Genomic DNA, 12,437 nt, shown 5'->3' with positions numbered 1-12,437 from the left:
TTCAGTCTACAATTTCTAACAACGCCGTCGCGAGATGCCTCGTAATTAACGAGGACGGGATGCGGCTGAAATTCTTGGTTCATTTGTATAATAATACTACTTGTCTAATTCATTATTTGGTTTAATTATAAACCTTGCAACATAGTCTTGGGGGGTTTTGATGACGAAGTCTGCGGTGGTTTCAATGACGGCATTTTTTATTCGTTTATCATAATAACGTTTTAGTTCCCTGTATCGCTTTCCGCCACAATTGATACACAACTGCGATTTTCCTCTTACACCAACGTGGCAAACCAAGCACGGGAGGGGGCCAAGAGAACCATTACGAACGCTTTGTAAATGATACCCGCAGAATTCACCTCTACATGATTTATTGCACGGGGTTATCGACCCAATCATCAACCATTTGCATTTATTCATTATACTATATTCTTTTATTTAAATACTTGTTTTAATTATATGGATGAGTTCGAGAGATTAGCAGCAATTAAGCCCTGGAAAAATATTAGGTTTAATCTCGATAGAGTCCTCAAGGACGCACCAAAAGCGTTAATAAACGATAGAACCCTGTTGAATAAAATACGCGATTGTATTAATGAATTCAAGCGTGATGGTGCATCTCATAGTTGGTCAACATTTCGAATTGATGGTGTTGTTGATGCAACCATGAACGACAACCGCGCAGCAATGATAATATCACAACTTGACGGTAAAAGGTATTTCTTCAGAGTAAAATTCATTGTCCGGGTGGAATCAGGTAATTGGATCATACGTGATAAATTTGAACCGGTTCTCAGCGATAAGAAAACAGTCATTGTTAGCCGCGACTCCAAGCCAGGGTTGTTAACCGGAATTGACAGACCATACTATGAACGAGCGTATCCTGAAACAGCAGTTGTCTATGGAATATACCCGTTAAATAAGAAACCTGATATCGGAAAACTAGCGCCGATGAAACAGTCAACGGGGATAAATTGTGTAGCAGAACGAGTAATAGAGCATTTTACAAATGCGTGTCGAGGAAACAAATTGACTGATTTACGACGTAGTAAAATAAACCAATGGGAGAAGACAGTGCGCGAGCGAGGAGCAACCATCAGCGACATAGCGAAATTAGAAACATCGCTGAGATTTCCAATAACCGTTACAACGATAACCGGTGAAGTATTATAGGAATCAAAATATAAATCAAAGGGAACCCCAATCAAAATTATTGATCATAACGAACACGCGTGGACGCCCGCGATCACAATATTTCCACGGGATAGAACAGTAAAGTATATACCCGAAGAATTCCTGGGAGAACAATTCTCCAAGGATGGTTTTCTCGCAGAGAGGAAACTATTTGATGCTATTGCCTGCTTGTGTAAAAACGACCCTGTATCAGTGTGGTTACTTCGCAGCGCTGAAAACGACATGGATACCTTTGATCAGTTTGTAAGACCAAACGGTGAATTATATCGCACTGAAGCGTTTCACAACAAGATGAAAAAAACCGCCATGGAATTTGAAGAGTATGATGAACAACTGCTAACAAATTGTTTTACGATTCCATCGGTTGCGGCTCATGTTGCAGCAAGGAAAAATGCGTGGAGACCAACGCGCAAGGAATTTATACCGGATGTACAATCCAGTTGTTTGGAATACTATCACGGTGGACTATGGAACACTGAATACAACCGCGACGCTATGATTTCCGTTGATATGGTTGCCTGTTATCCAGCGAGTTTTCTCGGGTATGGATCCGCCGCTGAGTATTTCAAACGATTTGGACACCCCAGACATGAAATGACTTGTGTTGCTATTAATGGACCACTGCCTGATTTTGATTTAACCGGATTCGCTCGCATAGTATCATTTGAATTCGCGGCAGGACTTCATCGCTGTTGTTATATTTGGATCGGTAGACACATGGCTGAAAAGAAGTGGCTTCCAATAGCGCTTCTACGGTATATGATTGATTGTAAAATGCTAATTTCGTTGATTGTCAGTGACGCGATTATATCATACCGGGCGCAGACTGAAGTCTGGTTACCAGAACCAGAGCGTCTAGATAGCATAATTGACGAATCCAGAGCACACATTGATGCCGACGAGGAATATATCATCGAATGGTCCAAAAGGATATTCAACCAACGAAACCGCGAGGCAAAAGATCTCGGTAGAAGAATAATCGGTAAGTTCACACAAGGTGGAAAAAACCACGACTACAAACGATATTGCTCACGGCTGATTATAGATGACGCAGAATATGATTTCGTAATCAAGGACGCAGTGGCAAAAAATAGATACGTGAACTGCAAAACAGCTTTCTTGTCCAATGGAACAAAGTTGGGTACAGTTGTTACCTACAGCGATGGAGACAGCCCCGCGTATCCGCATTTGAGGGCGTCTATGCTGGGTTACGCCGCTATCAATTTATTCTCGATGATAAATAGATTCCCCGACACCGCGGTTAGAGTAGCCGTTGATTCATTTTATATAGACGTAAAGTACAAGGAAAACATAGCCGAGTTTACTAGTCCGGACGAGAGTTGGGGTATATGGAGAATTAAAAATGAAATACGACGCGATTATTCCCCTTCAGCAAATGTCACCGTTGAAAATAATTACTTACGCGGTGATAATTTATCAGAATGGTCTAATGCACCACGGTGTTCTGATCCAATTTGTAGATACAAAACAGTTTATTTAAGCGGCTGTGGCGGGTCAGGAAAGACGACTCGGGCAATTGAATTATTTCGAACGCGGGCAAGTATAATCGTGCTTACACCGACCCATAGACTAGCGCGAGAGATAAAACAACGAAATGTTGACGCCGTTACTTATCACAGCTTTTTTCGATACAGCGGCGGTGAGTGGACTCCTGATCGAATGGGCGAAAAATTTATTCCTGAGGTTATCATTTGGGACGAGATATGTACTGTTTCGTTTGATACTTTACAAATGTTTCTTGAGTGGTTGCTGCGCGCGAATACAGCGGTAATCATGTGTGGCGACCATGGCCAACCACCACCATTTGTCGGCGAGGGTCCACATGATTGGTTAAAGGGTTTTGTGGACTATTATGAAGAAACCGATACTGATTACCGAGCACTTGATGAACAACTGCGCGAGGTTAAAAAATTAATCAGATTACAGCCGGATAGAGTTCAATGTGAAATAATCCGCGAGGTGATTCCGGAAACGCCGTTAAATGAATTCTGGGAAACATGGAGACCAAACGATTTGATTGTAGCGAGTAGAAAGATAGTCAGAGACACACTTCAGCGGAAGTTGTTTGCGTTGCATAAGGAAAAGTTTCCAACGCGCCCAGTGCCGTTATGTTATAGACCCGCGAACACACGGCGACAGAAAATTGAAGTTGAAATCCCGGGCCCGACAACGTCAGGGATAAAAAACAAATTCTTGTGCTGAATGATATTGTGCTCGTTGATATCAGCGTCGTCGAGGACGCGCTACGTGCTAATAAATCCCCGTGGACGCTAGGATACGCAACGACAATACATTCCTCGCAGGGATTGACTATCACGGATACAATTGTTTGGATGGTTGATAATCGCATCGAATGGTCAAATCTAGTCTATTTTGCAGTGTCCCGAGTACGGAGGATAAATCAGCTTCGAAGAATTGTTATTGACGAAGCCACCGACGAAGCCGGCGACAACGATGACATTATTGATGCAAGCGTCATTGATAGAAAACTCTCGGGTTACCGCCAACAGGATAAAAAAAAACAGCGGCGTTTTGATATTGATGCCGAATTAATAATTGCGTTACGACAACAACAGAATAATCACTGCGCGAGTTGCAATTGTGTAATGCGCTGGCGTTATTCGGATAAAGACGCTCGCCAATTTACCGTGGACAGGATCGATAACAGTCTCGGTCATGTCAAAAACAATGTGAGGTTAACTTGTCTTGAGTGCAATAGACGCAACGGCGCTAGTTAAGACCACGCGGGGGCAATTGAGTATCGTCAGGTATCACTTGTAGTTGCTCGCGAGTAAATCCGCGCTGTGGGGCAGTTGAATCCAGTCTATAGATCGGTGGTCTACCAGTTGATCCTGTTATCGTTGATATGTTATGTGTGGTAACACTCCAAATAGGATCAGTAGCTCTTTTTTACCGCCTTCAAGCTCTCCTGGTTCATACAGATATCTAACAGTGACATCGCCGAGAATCGGCTTGGAAACGCTATCTATTTTTGATCTTCCGGGTATGTACTCGTATTTAATCGCGTCGCTGGGCTTCATGTTGATTGCTCGGGTAATCTCGTTATTTAACGCTGCAATTACGCTTGGCAACCTTTTGACCCATTCACGAGATCGTTTTTCTTGGATGAATTCCTTCGCGTATTGATACCCAAATAACCGTTCAGCAAGAGTCCGATTGAATCGTTCAACAATTGCCTGATCACGATGTAGCGCAGTATGACCTCGTCGTATCGCGACGCTATGATGTTTCAGCGTTGATAGAACAGCGCCGCGAAATTCACTACCAGGATCAACTTGTAATAGATTTGGCCAGCGCAGAGGACCCCTTCGGTAAATCCGCTCAAACGCATCGGCTACTTCAGTTGCTGACTTTGTTTTTAACGGCTCCGCTTGTTTGTATCGACTCGCAACATCAACTACGGTTAGCGCGTATTTGTAACCGTTGTCATGCGGCAGAAATAGTATATCAGCCTGATGAACTTCATTAGGTACGCTGACATCAAAGCGCGAAAAGTTGATTTGTTTAGGCGGTGGTAGATAGATTTGCCATATAGCCTGTTTGGATAACCAATTAGCCGCAACGGCCTTTGTTACCTTTGCAGCGCTTGCGAGTTTACCAATTGCGGCCTTCTCCTTCCAGTATCCTCTCGGAGAATAATAGATGGATTCCATGTTGTTATTATAAACGCTAGCGTATTCAATTACCAGCGCGAGAAGCTCCGCTTCCAATCATTAATTTACCTTTCATAGCCGATTTTACCAACCATGAGGCCAATTTTTCTTTGACGGATTTATCAGGAATAGCATTTAACGCGTGAATTAATTTTACATCCGCGATATGACGCTGTTGCAGATTACCGCTACGATAAGCTATATCATGTATCCGACATGCTTCGTCGATAGCGTTTATTGGATACTCACCGGGTTTGGGCTGATTTTGATCATCGAGTCTGATATCTAATCGTGTTCCGGGGCCACAGTAGTTATATCCTGGGAGGTGCTTTTCTCCTGGATACTTTGCCCACGGTGTTCCGGGGAGTTTTGATAACTTGGCTGCAATATCACCTCCTCGCTTTTTTTTAAAACGTCTCCGGGTCTAGCAGAAATAAATCTAAATTTCTTTGTACCGCATTGTACACACTTACCAGTAAGCGCCGATCTGTTATTTCTTGTTATAACGGTTGTCATATCATTTGTGCCAGTACGCACTCTACACTTCACACAATATAGATCCATAATTTATGTATAGATATATGGATATAATTGATTTTTCGGCAACTAAAACGACAGAACCAGTTAAGCATGTTGCAGCGTTACCAAACTCGATCCGGATGATTATCATCGGACCATCTGGATCCGGCAAGACGCAATTGTTACTCAATTTAATAATGAGATGGATGAAGTGGGATAAGTTGTATTTAATCGCCCCTAGCGTGGATGATCAACGATGCTACGAGGTGTTGAAAGATTTTAACGAGAATGCATCAGCGATCGCTGAAAAAAATGTTATTGAGTTTATTACAGATATCAATGATGCACCGGGTATTGATGATATTGATGGCGACGTTAACAATCTAGTCGTGTACGATGATGTTATGTTAGACAATCAAAAAAACCCAGCTAGGATATTTTCCAGAGGCAGGCATAAAAACACCGACGTGATATATGTCACTCAACGATACACTCAGATTCCAAAAGTAATCAGAGACAACAATAATATTCTTGCTGCATTCAACGGCGTTGATACACACACGCTACGAAATATTTGGCAGACATGGTGCGGCGGTGACATGGACTTTAATGGTTTTCGAAACTTTTTTAGTCATGCTCAGTCGACCCCACATGGATTTGTAACGATAAATTTACATGATCCTCGGACACGATATCGTATCGGACTTGACCAAATATTCGGTTAGTTGTAAAATCATTGTAAGCAGCAGGGGGGGAATGACATCGACGCGGTCGTCGCTGTGTTTACCGGACACTGACGACGCTGGGGATCGCTGAGTGCAGAACGTATTAATTAAACCAAATGACGTCACCGTCGTGTAGGATGGACCGTCGTCGTTTTTTTTTTACCAGGCGCTGACTACACCGGATCCGCTGAGTGCAGAAAGTAATAATTAAGCAAAATAACGATTGGACAAAATGTCCGATTCGCCACCCCTGCTGCTATCTCTGCATCCACCATATAAAAGGAACATGGCTCGATTGAAATAAGGTTGATTCTATTGAGATATGCATTCCTAACCAAAATTCTTTGCAAGAATTTAAACTGCAGCCATCTAAGTTTTGTATAGTAGTAAGAAACATAACTGCCAATCGTTTCCTTATAACTCGCTAACTTCAAAATTCTACTTCCTTCTAGCAATTGGTATACGTTGTTTTCAATGAATTTTTCTTTTTTCACCCCTGCATTATTTTTTCATTTTTAATAATAGCAAACATACCAGTATTTATGGACGAACGTTGTAAATTGGAGTCATAACTGATTCTGAATTTACGTTTTTATGACTTTATTGATGTGAGTAAACTTTGAAAATCTTTGAAATTAATGTGAATAGAAAACTCAGTTTTAAAATTATTAAATTTATCCAAGAACCGTCCGCGTTGACAAAATTATTCATAAAGCGAATACCTTTCTTAAAAAATACTTTTTAATACAAATTTTCTCCATTAATTGTAATGCATGGAATTAATCATATTTGTATTTCAAACTTATTCAGCTTTGACCACTTTGAATTGTCTAGTTAGTTCTAAAAATGATTCAAAAACCTTTATCCAGAAAGGAATGAAATCCCGTTTATCGAGTAATAAAAATGTATCCCCCCAAAACTCTCAATGTTTCAAAATTGTAACAGACGTTCCATTTAGACTTCCTCTTAGCCATGCAAGTTTCAATGCATTCGCAAAACTAAATAAATTAGCGATCTTTAATCGACCCTCATCATAATCCTGCACAACATTATTTTTTTAAATTCTGTCGTTTGACCATGCCTTACAAATATTTTGAAAGAGTGTGTTAAGGTCACAAAGAACCTTTGCAAATGAATTCATAAAATATGATTAATTCTGGAGACAGCCAAACTTTTTATTTCCTCAATCTTTCCAAATGGTGTTAACACACTTTATACCACCGAATTAGCAAATCCTAATGACACGAATTTTTAAAGGGATAATTAAGAGATATATTTGTTTCTAAATGATTGAAAACATGACACCTATGACAACAAGCCCAGTAAATCCCCCGTTAAGTTTATATTCTGGATTATATTTCATATCTCTATCATTACTACTTCCGATCAAAACACATTTGCTTTTACAATATTTATACTAAATTCAGAATGTTTTGAATACTGATTTAAAGATGCAAAGCAGACATCAGAGATTTCTCTGAACTATCAATGGTGAGTGTAATATCATCAGCATATTGGGAAAGAACATATGTTACATCACCTGTATTTATTTCCTTAGTGTGCTTATTTTTTCTTGTGATACGAGCTGAAATTTCTGCATACATAATAAAGGGGAGAAAGGGTCCACCTTTGACGTTCTTAAAGAAACATTTTATCCAATTTGTTACTGATTCTTCGAAATTTAAAAAGTTCAAATGTTGATCAAGTAATGGTCTGGCAAACGATTCAACTAAATGTCAAAGTAGATTAAAAGGAGTAGTCCAGGTATAGTGCGTTCTATCGTGAAAAATAATAGCTCACATAAGTTTCTAAAATTGTATTCAATGTATCGTCCTTTTAGAAACCCTTCAGGGATATTTAAGATACTGCTATTTCAAACATTGTGACTCAGATCATCCTGATATATCTGCCTATGATGAACCAAATGACCTCTAGATTTAACTGATATTGAGTGAGATAAAACTGAATGACCAATAGCTTTTGTTGATACTGAGTGAAATTGAACTTAATGGACACTAACTTTAACCGATATTGAGTGAGATTAAAATGAAAGAACACTAGCATTAGCCCAGACGGAGTGAGATTAAACTGAAAATAAAACATTGGCTTTAGTAGATATTGAGTGCGATTAAACTAAAGACCACTAGCTTGAGCCTAAATTGAGTGATTTCAAAGTGAAAGACCACTACCTTGTGCCGATATTGAGCGAGGTTAAATTAAAGTCCACTACTAGCTTTAGCGCATATTGAGGAAGATTACCTTGCAAGACGATAAACTGGGAGTATTCCATAAAGTAGACTAAACTACATAGAATATAAAGTGACAAGAACCGTCTGGTTTTTCTCCAAGCTGGCTTTCATAGCAGCGAAATGCATTACTCATGCACAACGCCTGGGAGCAGATCCTAACTTGCCTTAACAGGTATCGAATCTACGAACCTCGATTACGAATCCGATATTCCAACAAATTGAACTATCGCGCCGCCCTTAAATATTTGACCTTCAGTAAGCCATTTCTTCAATGTATACACGAAGAGTTGGATATTTTATTCTTAGAACACCTGTAGATAACTCGTTTCATGACTCTAAATCCCGTCGTCGATAAATTCTCATAAATCATACAGATCCAAATGGGTAAAATCACAACAGTATCGAAGGATCGTTTTGTAGCACGAAACTAAACGTTGAAAGAAGATTCGATTTAGACTGCCAATCTTTTGTAAACCTTTGGCTTGAAATTAATCTCAAATAGAATACTGTACATTCTTTTTGTGCTATCTAAATACCCACTTCCAGTAACACTACTGTTGTGGATAACACTCGAAATTTATGAAATCCGCACTTGATGAAAGTCATAACGTTTTCACATTAGGTATTTCAATATTAATTTGGTTCCAAATTCCACCAAGGTTACATGATCTAAATGTATCATAAGGTTTGGCTAAGATGGTCTCAGAGCCTATATGGATAACTGTGATAAATCAATCGTTATTCAATTTATTACTTGCAACGCAAAATGGGCATGCAGTTGATTCTGTTATTGGGAAAACTGAAAACTGTTTCTAATTATCACGCGGACACCGACAAAGCTAACGACACAGATGTATAGAGGAATGCAAATGGGAATCGAAATCATCAGCTCAAATATCACATAACGATAGAAATGTTGAAAAAGGACGCTAGGAAAGTAACACAGATCCCTTACATATCAATCTAAGCAAAGTCATCCTCAACGGAAAATGCTGGTGGCCCCGTTCTTTATAAATCCGACCAAACATTTCTGAGGAATACTTTTAGGGTGTGTTTAAATCGCGTAACAGCAGTGGGAAAAGTTCTATTGAAACTGGGTTAGATGTTTTCCTTTGTTATGAGATCATCCTATGATATTTTAGTTTCATAGCACCTTTCAATTATTGAAATTGTTTTAGCAGTATATATAAGGTCAATTTAAAACAATGAGTGTGTGTGTGTGTGTGTGTGTGTTAGGATTTTTAACCTAGCTTAAACAATTTTTCAGTCATATCGCTACGATGTCTGCCGTGTGACAATTTATAATAATGTCTAGCACTGGGGCATCATGCCGCAGACCTGTAGCATGATGTCCCACCCACCCCCGTCACATTATCCTGACACCAGTCCGACCAGTCCTAACACTAGCCTCTTAATGCTGAGCGCCAAGCGAGATAGCTGTCAGCACCATTTTTGTAAGCCTTTGGTATGACTCTGCCGAGGATGGAAACCACGACCTCCCACATCCTAGGTGAACTCCCTAACCACTAGGCCACCGGAGCGGTCTTAAAAAATGACGCATTCTAATAAATGTACAGAGCTTCATACATTCGGTGTGGTCTGCAGATTTTCATGGATTGGCTTTTAATCGTAAAGTACTGTGTTTGAATCCTTCCACTAGTAGCACAAAGATAGTGTACAAACCTTAGATTGAGACACAGTAAAGTCTACGATATGACCCTGAGAATTGGGTGTCAGTGGTCAAAGAGCTAATCTATGTTTGGGAAAATGTCTAAACTTTAACCTGTTGGAAAGAAAATTCACATAGGAACTGGATTTCCCGTCCTAAATTTGCATTCAATCCCTTGTTTAAAATTGCATAATGTGAATTTTTGAAAAGTGCTATAATTGACTTAAATTGAAAGAAGGTATTATTCAAAAATGACGACAGAAATCGGACAGAGGCTGGTTGAATAGGAATCCGCGGTGGCTCACCTACATTATCTTCAAATGAACATGCGTGCATTTCTTTTATCATAGAATTTATAAAATAAATTTCATCGAATCGTATTAAAAATTGAAATTAAACAAGAGCGAATCATGTAATTGTGGCTAACGTTATTTTTTAAATTTTAATTCCATATATCTTCTTAACCGAAACAGGACCCCTACCTTTTCCGAAGAATGAAGCTGTCCTGTGACCGTTAATTCTCAATTCTATACTTACACCAACTCAACCTTGATTAACGTGTATCACATCTGTTATGTTCGAATAGGACCACACATCTTTTTGAACTAAAGCACAATGAAAAACAGTCAATTGGAAGACAAAAAGGAAGAAAGATTGAAAGAGAAGAAATATATATATACAGACATATACACATACGTACACATATAGGCAGGCAGACAGAAAAATCCTTGCAGACTTTCAAATGGCGCCTACAATGCTTTGAAAATACTTAACACGATCTAGAAACGAGATTCTTTGAACGGATCTATTAATGAGACAATGCAGCAGATTTATAGTTTAAACAGAGACTTCCATGAAATGGAAAGGTAGATTGTTTTTGTTACAGAGGCTACATTTTGTCGTAAAACTGCAAAACATTGAAATACATGGAAACGGTATCCTAGTCCGCAGGGAATCGGCCTCGAGGTAAGCCAAACGCTAGAACATAGTTAATTAATTTTGAAGAATTCTAAAAGGATACAAAAAATGCCACCAAATAAAAGGATTCCCAAACCCCATTTCGATCCACGTCTGGTCGAAATACACGGTGGGATGGGTTGTCTAGATACATTTACGACTCTTTGGTCTTAAACTAACTAAAAGCAAAGAGCAAGACATGCAAGTTAATTTAAAATCAGTATCGTAACCTAATATCAAATAATTATAAATCCTCTATCACAAGTTAGAAGTATTGAGTGTTTCGAATGAATTCCAGTTCAGTATGTGTGGATGTACCAATTGTCTTGAATGAGTTGATGCAGCAACATTATTAATGTATCACAGTGTCTGTGAATGAATTCATAATAATCCCAACTTAGTGATTTTGTTCAAAATCTCAAAGACCATTTTGTCATTCTAATGCATAATTTTAAATCAATGATTCCTGTCATAGCATATCTGAACACAAAAAGTAAATAAGTCTAGAGACGGGACTTATAGGAGGAATGAAATAATTATGTTTATCAGAACCTTATTTAAAAATCTATGACACAATAAATGACCCGGATGAGGATCAAAAGTATTCTTCCGGAACAGTATTAATATTTATATATACAACAAGATTTAGAACCCAATCACCTGTAAGCAGCCTATTGTAAATTACATGCAAGACAAAATGCAGGTACACACCAGAACAATATCCTCTGTAATGGACAATAGTCGAGCACACACAACACAGGAAATATACCCGCTGATTTAACTTTGTTCAATTTGATTTTTTATCTTTTACAGCTCCTACAAAGAGGAGACTTATGGAGACTGACCACACCAAAGGCTGAAAACCCGATTCTCATGGAATAGGTGGAGGCTGCAATAAAGGCATTAAAAAAGGGAAGTCAGCTGGGAGGAACCTCCTTGATAGATGTTCTCAAGGCAATCTGCAAGAAAACCTAGCAAACAGGAGAATGGCCAACCCAAGGAACCAAGTTTCTGATCATATCTCTTCCTACGAAAGGGAATGTGCAAATGTGCCAGAACTACTGAGTAATCAGTTTAATCAGTGATCGACGCAAGGATATGCTTAAAATCATCCTCATAGACTGAAACCCCAAAAGAACGCACATCATTGCTGAAGAATAGGTTAGTTTCAAAGCAGGACATAACACTATAGAACAGATCTTCAACCTTAGAATTCTCTTTGAAATGTATCTACATCATCAACGGTACCTCTGCCTTGTCTTAAATGACTTGAAGAAGGCCTTTGAAAATGTATGTTATGCGGACTTGTGAACCACCATGTGGATAAAACGACAATTCTGGTCATCGTCCATGTTATGTATATAAATTTAGGTCAGTTGAAGTTAGTATATATAGGAAATGGTATATACTTATTCATTCCTGTTTAATA

This window comes from Sinohyriopsis cumingii, chromosome 7 (assembly GCF_028554795.1).
Source record: "Sinohyriopsis cumingii isolate HCF-2022 chromosome 7, ASM2855479v2, whole genome shotgun sequence".
NCBI classification, from domain to species: domain Eukaryota; kingdom Metazoa; phylum Mollusca; class Bivalvia; order Unionida; family Unionidae; genus Sinohyriopsis; species Sinohyriopsis cumingii.
The sequence above is the reverse complement of the archived record's forward strand: the minus strand, read 5'-3'. Positions refer to the sequence as shown.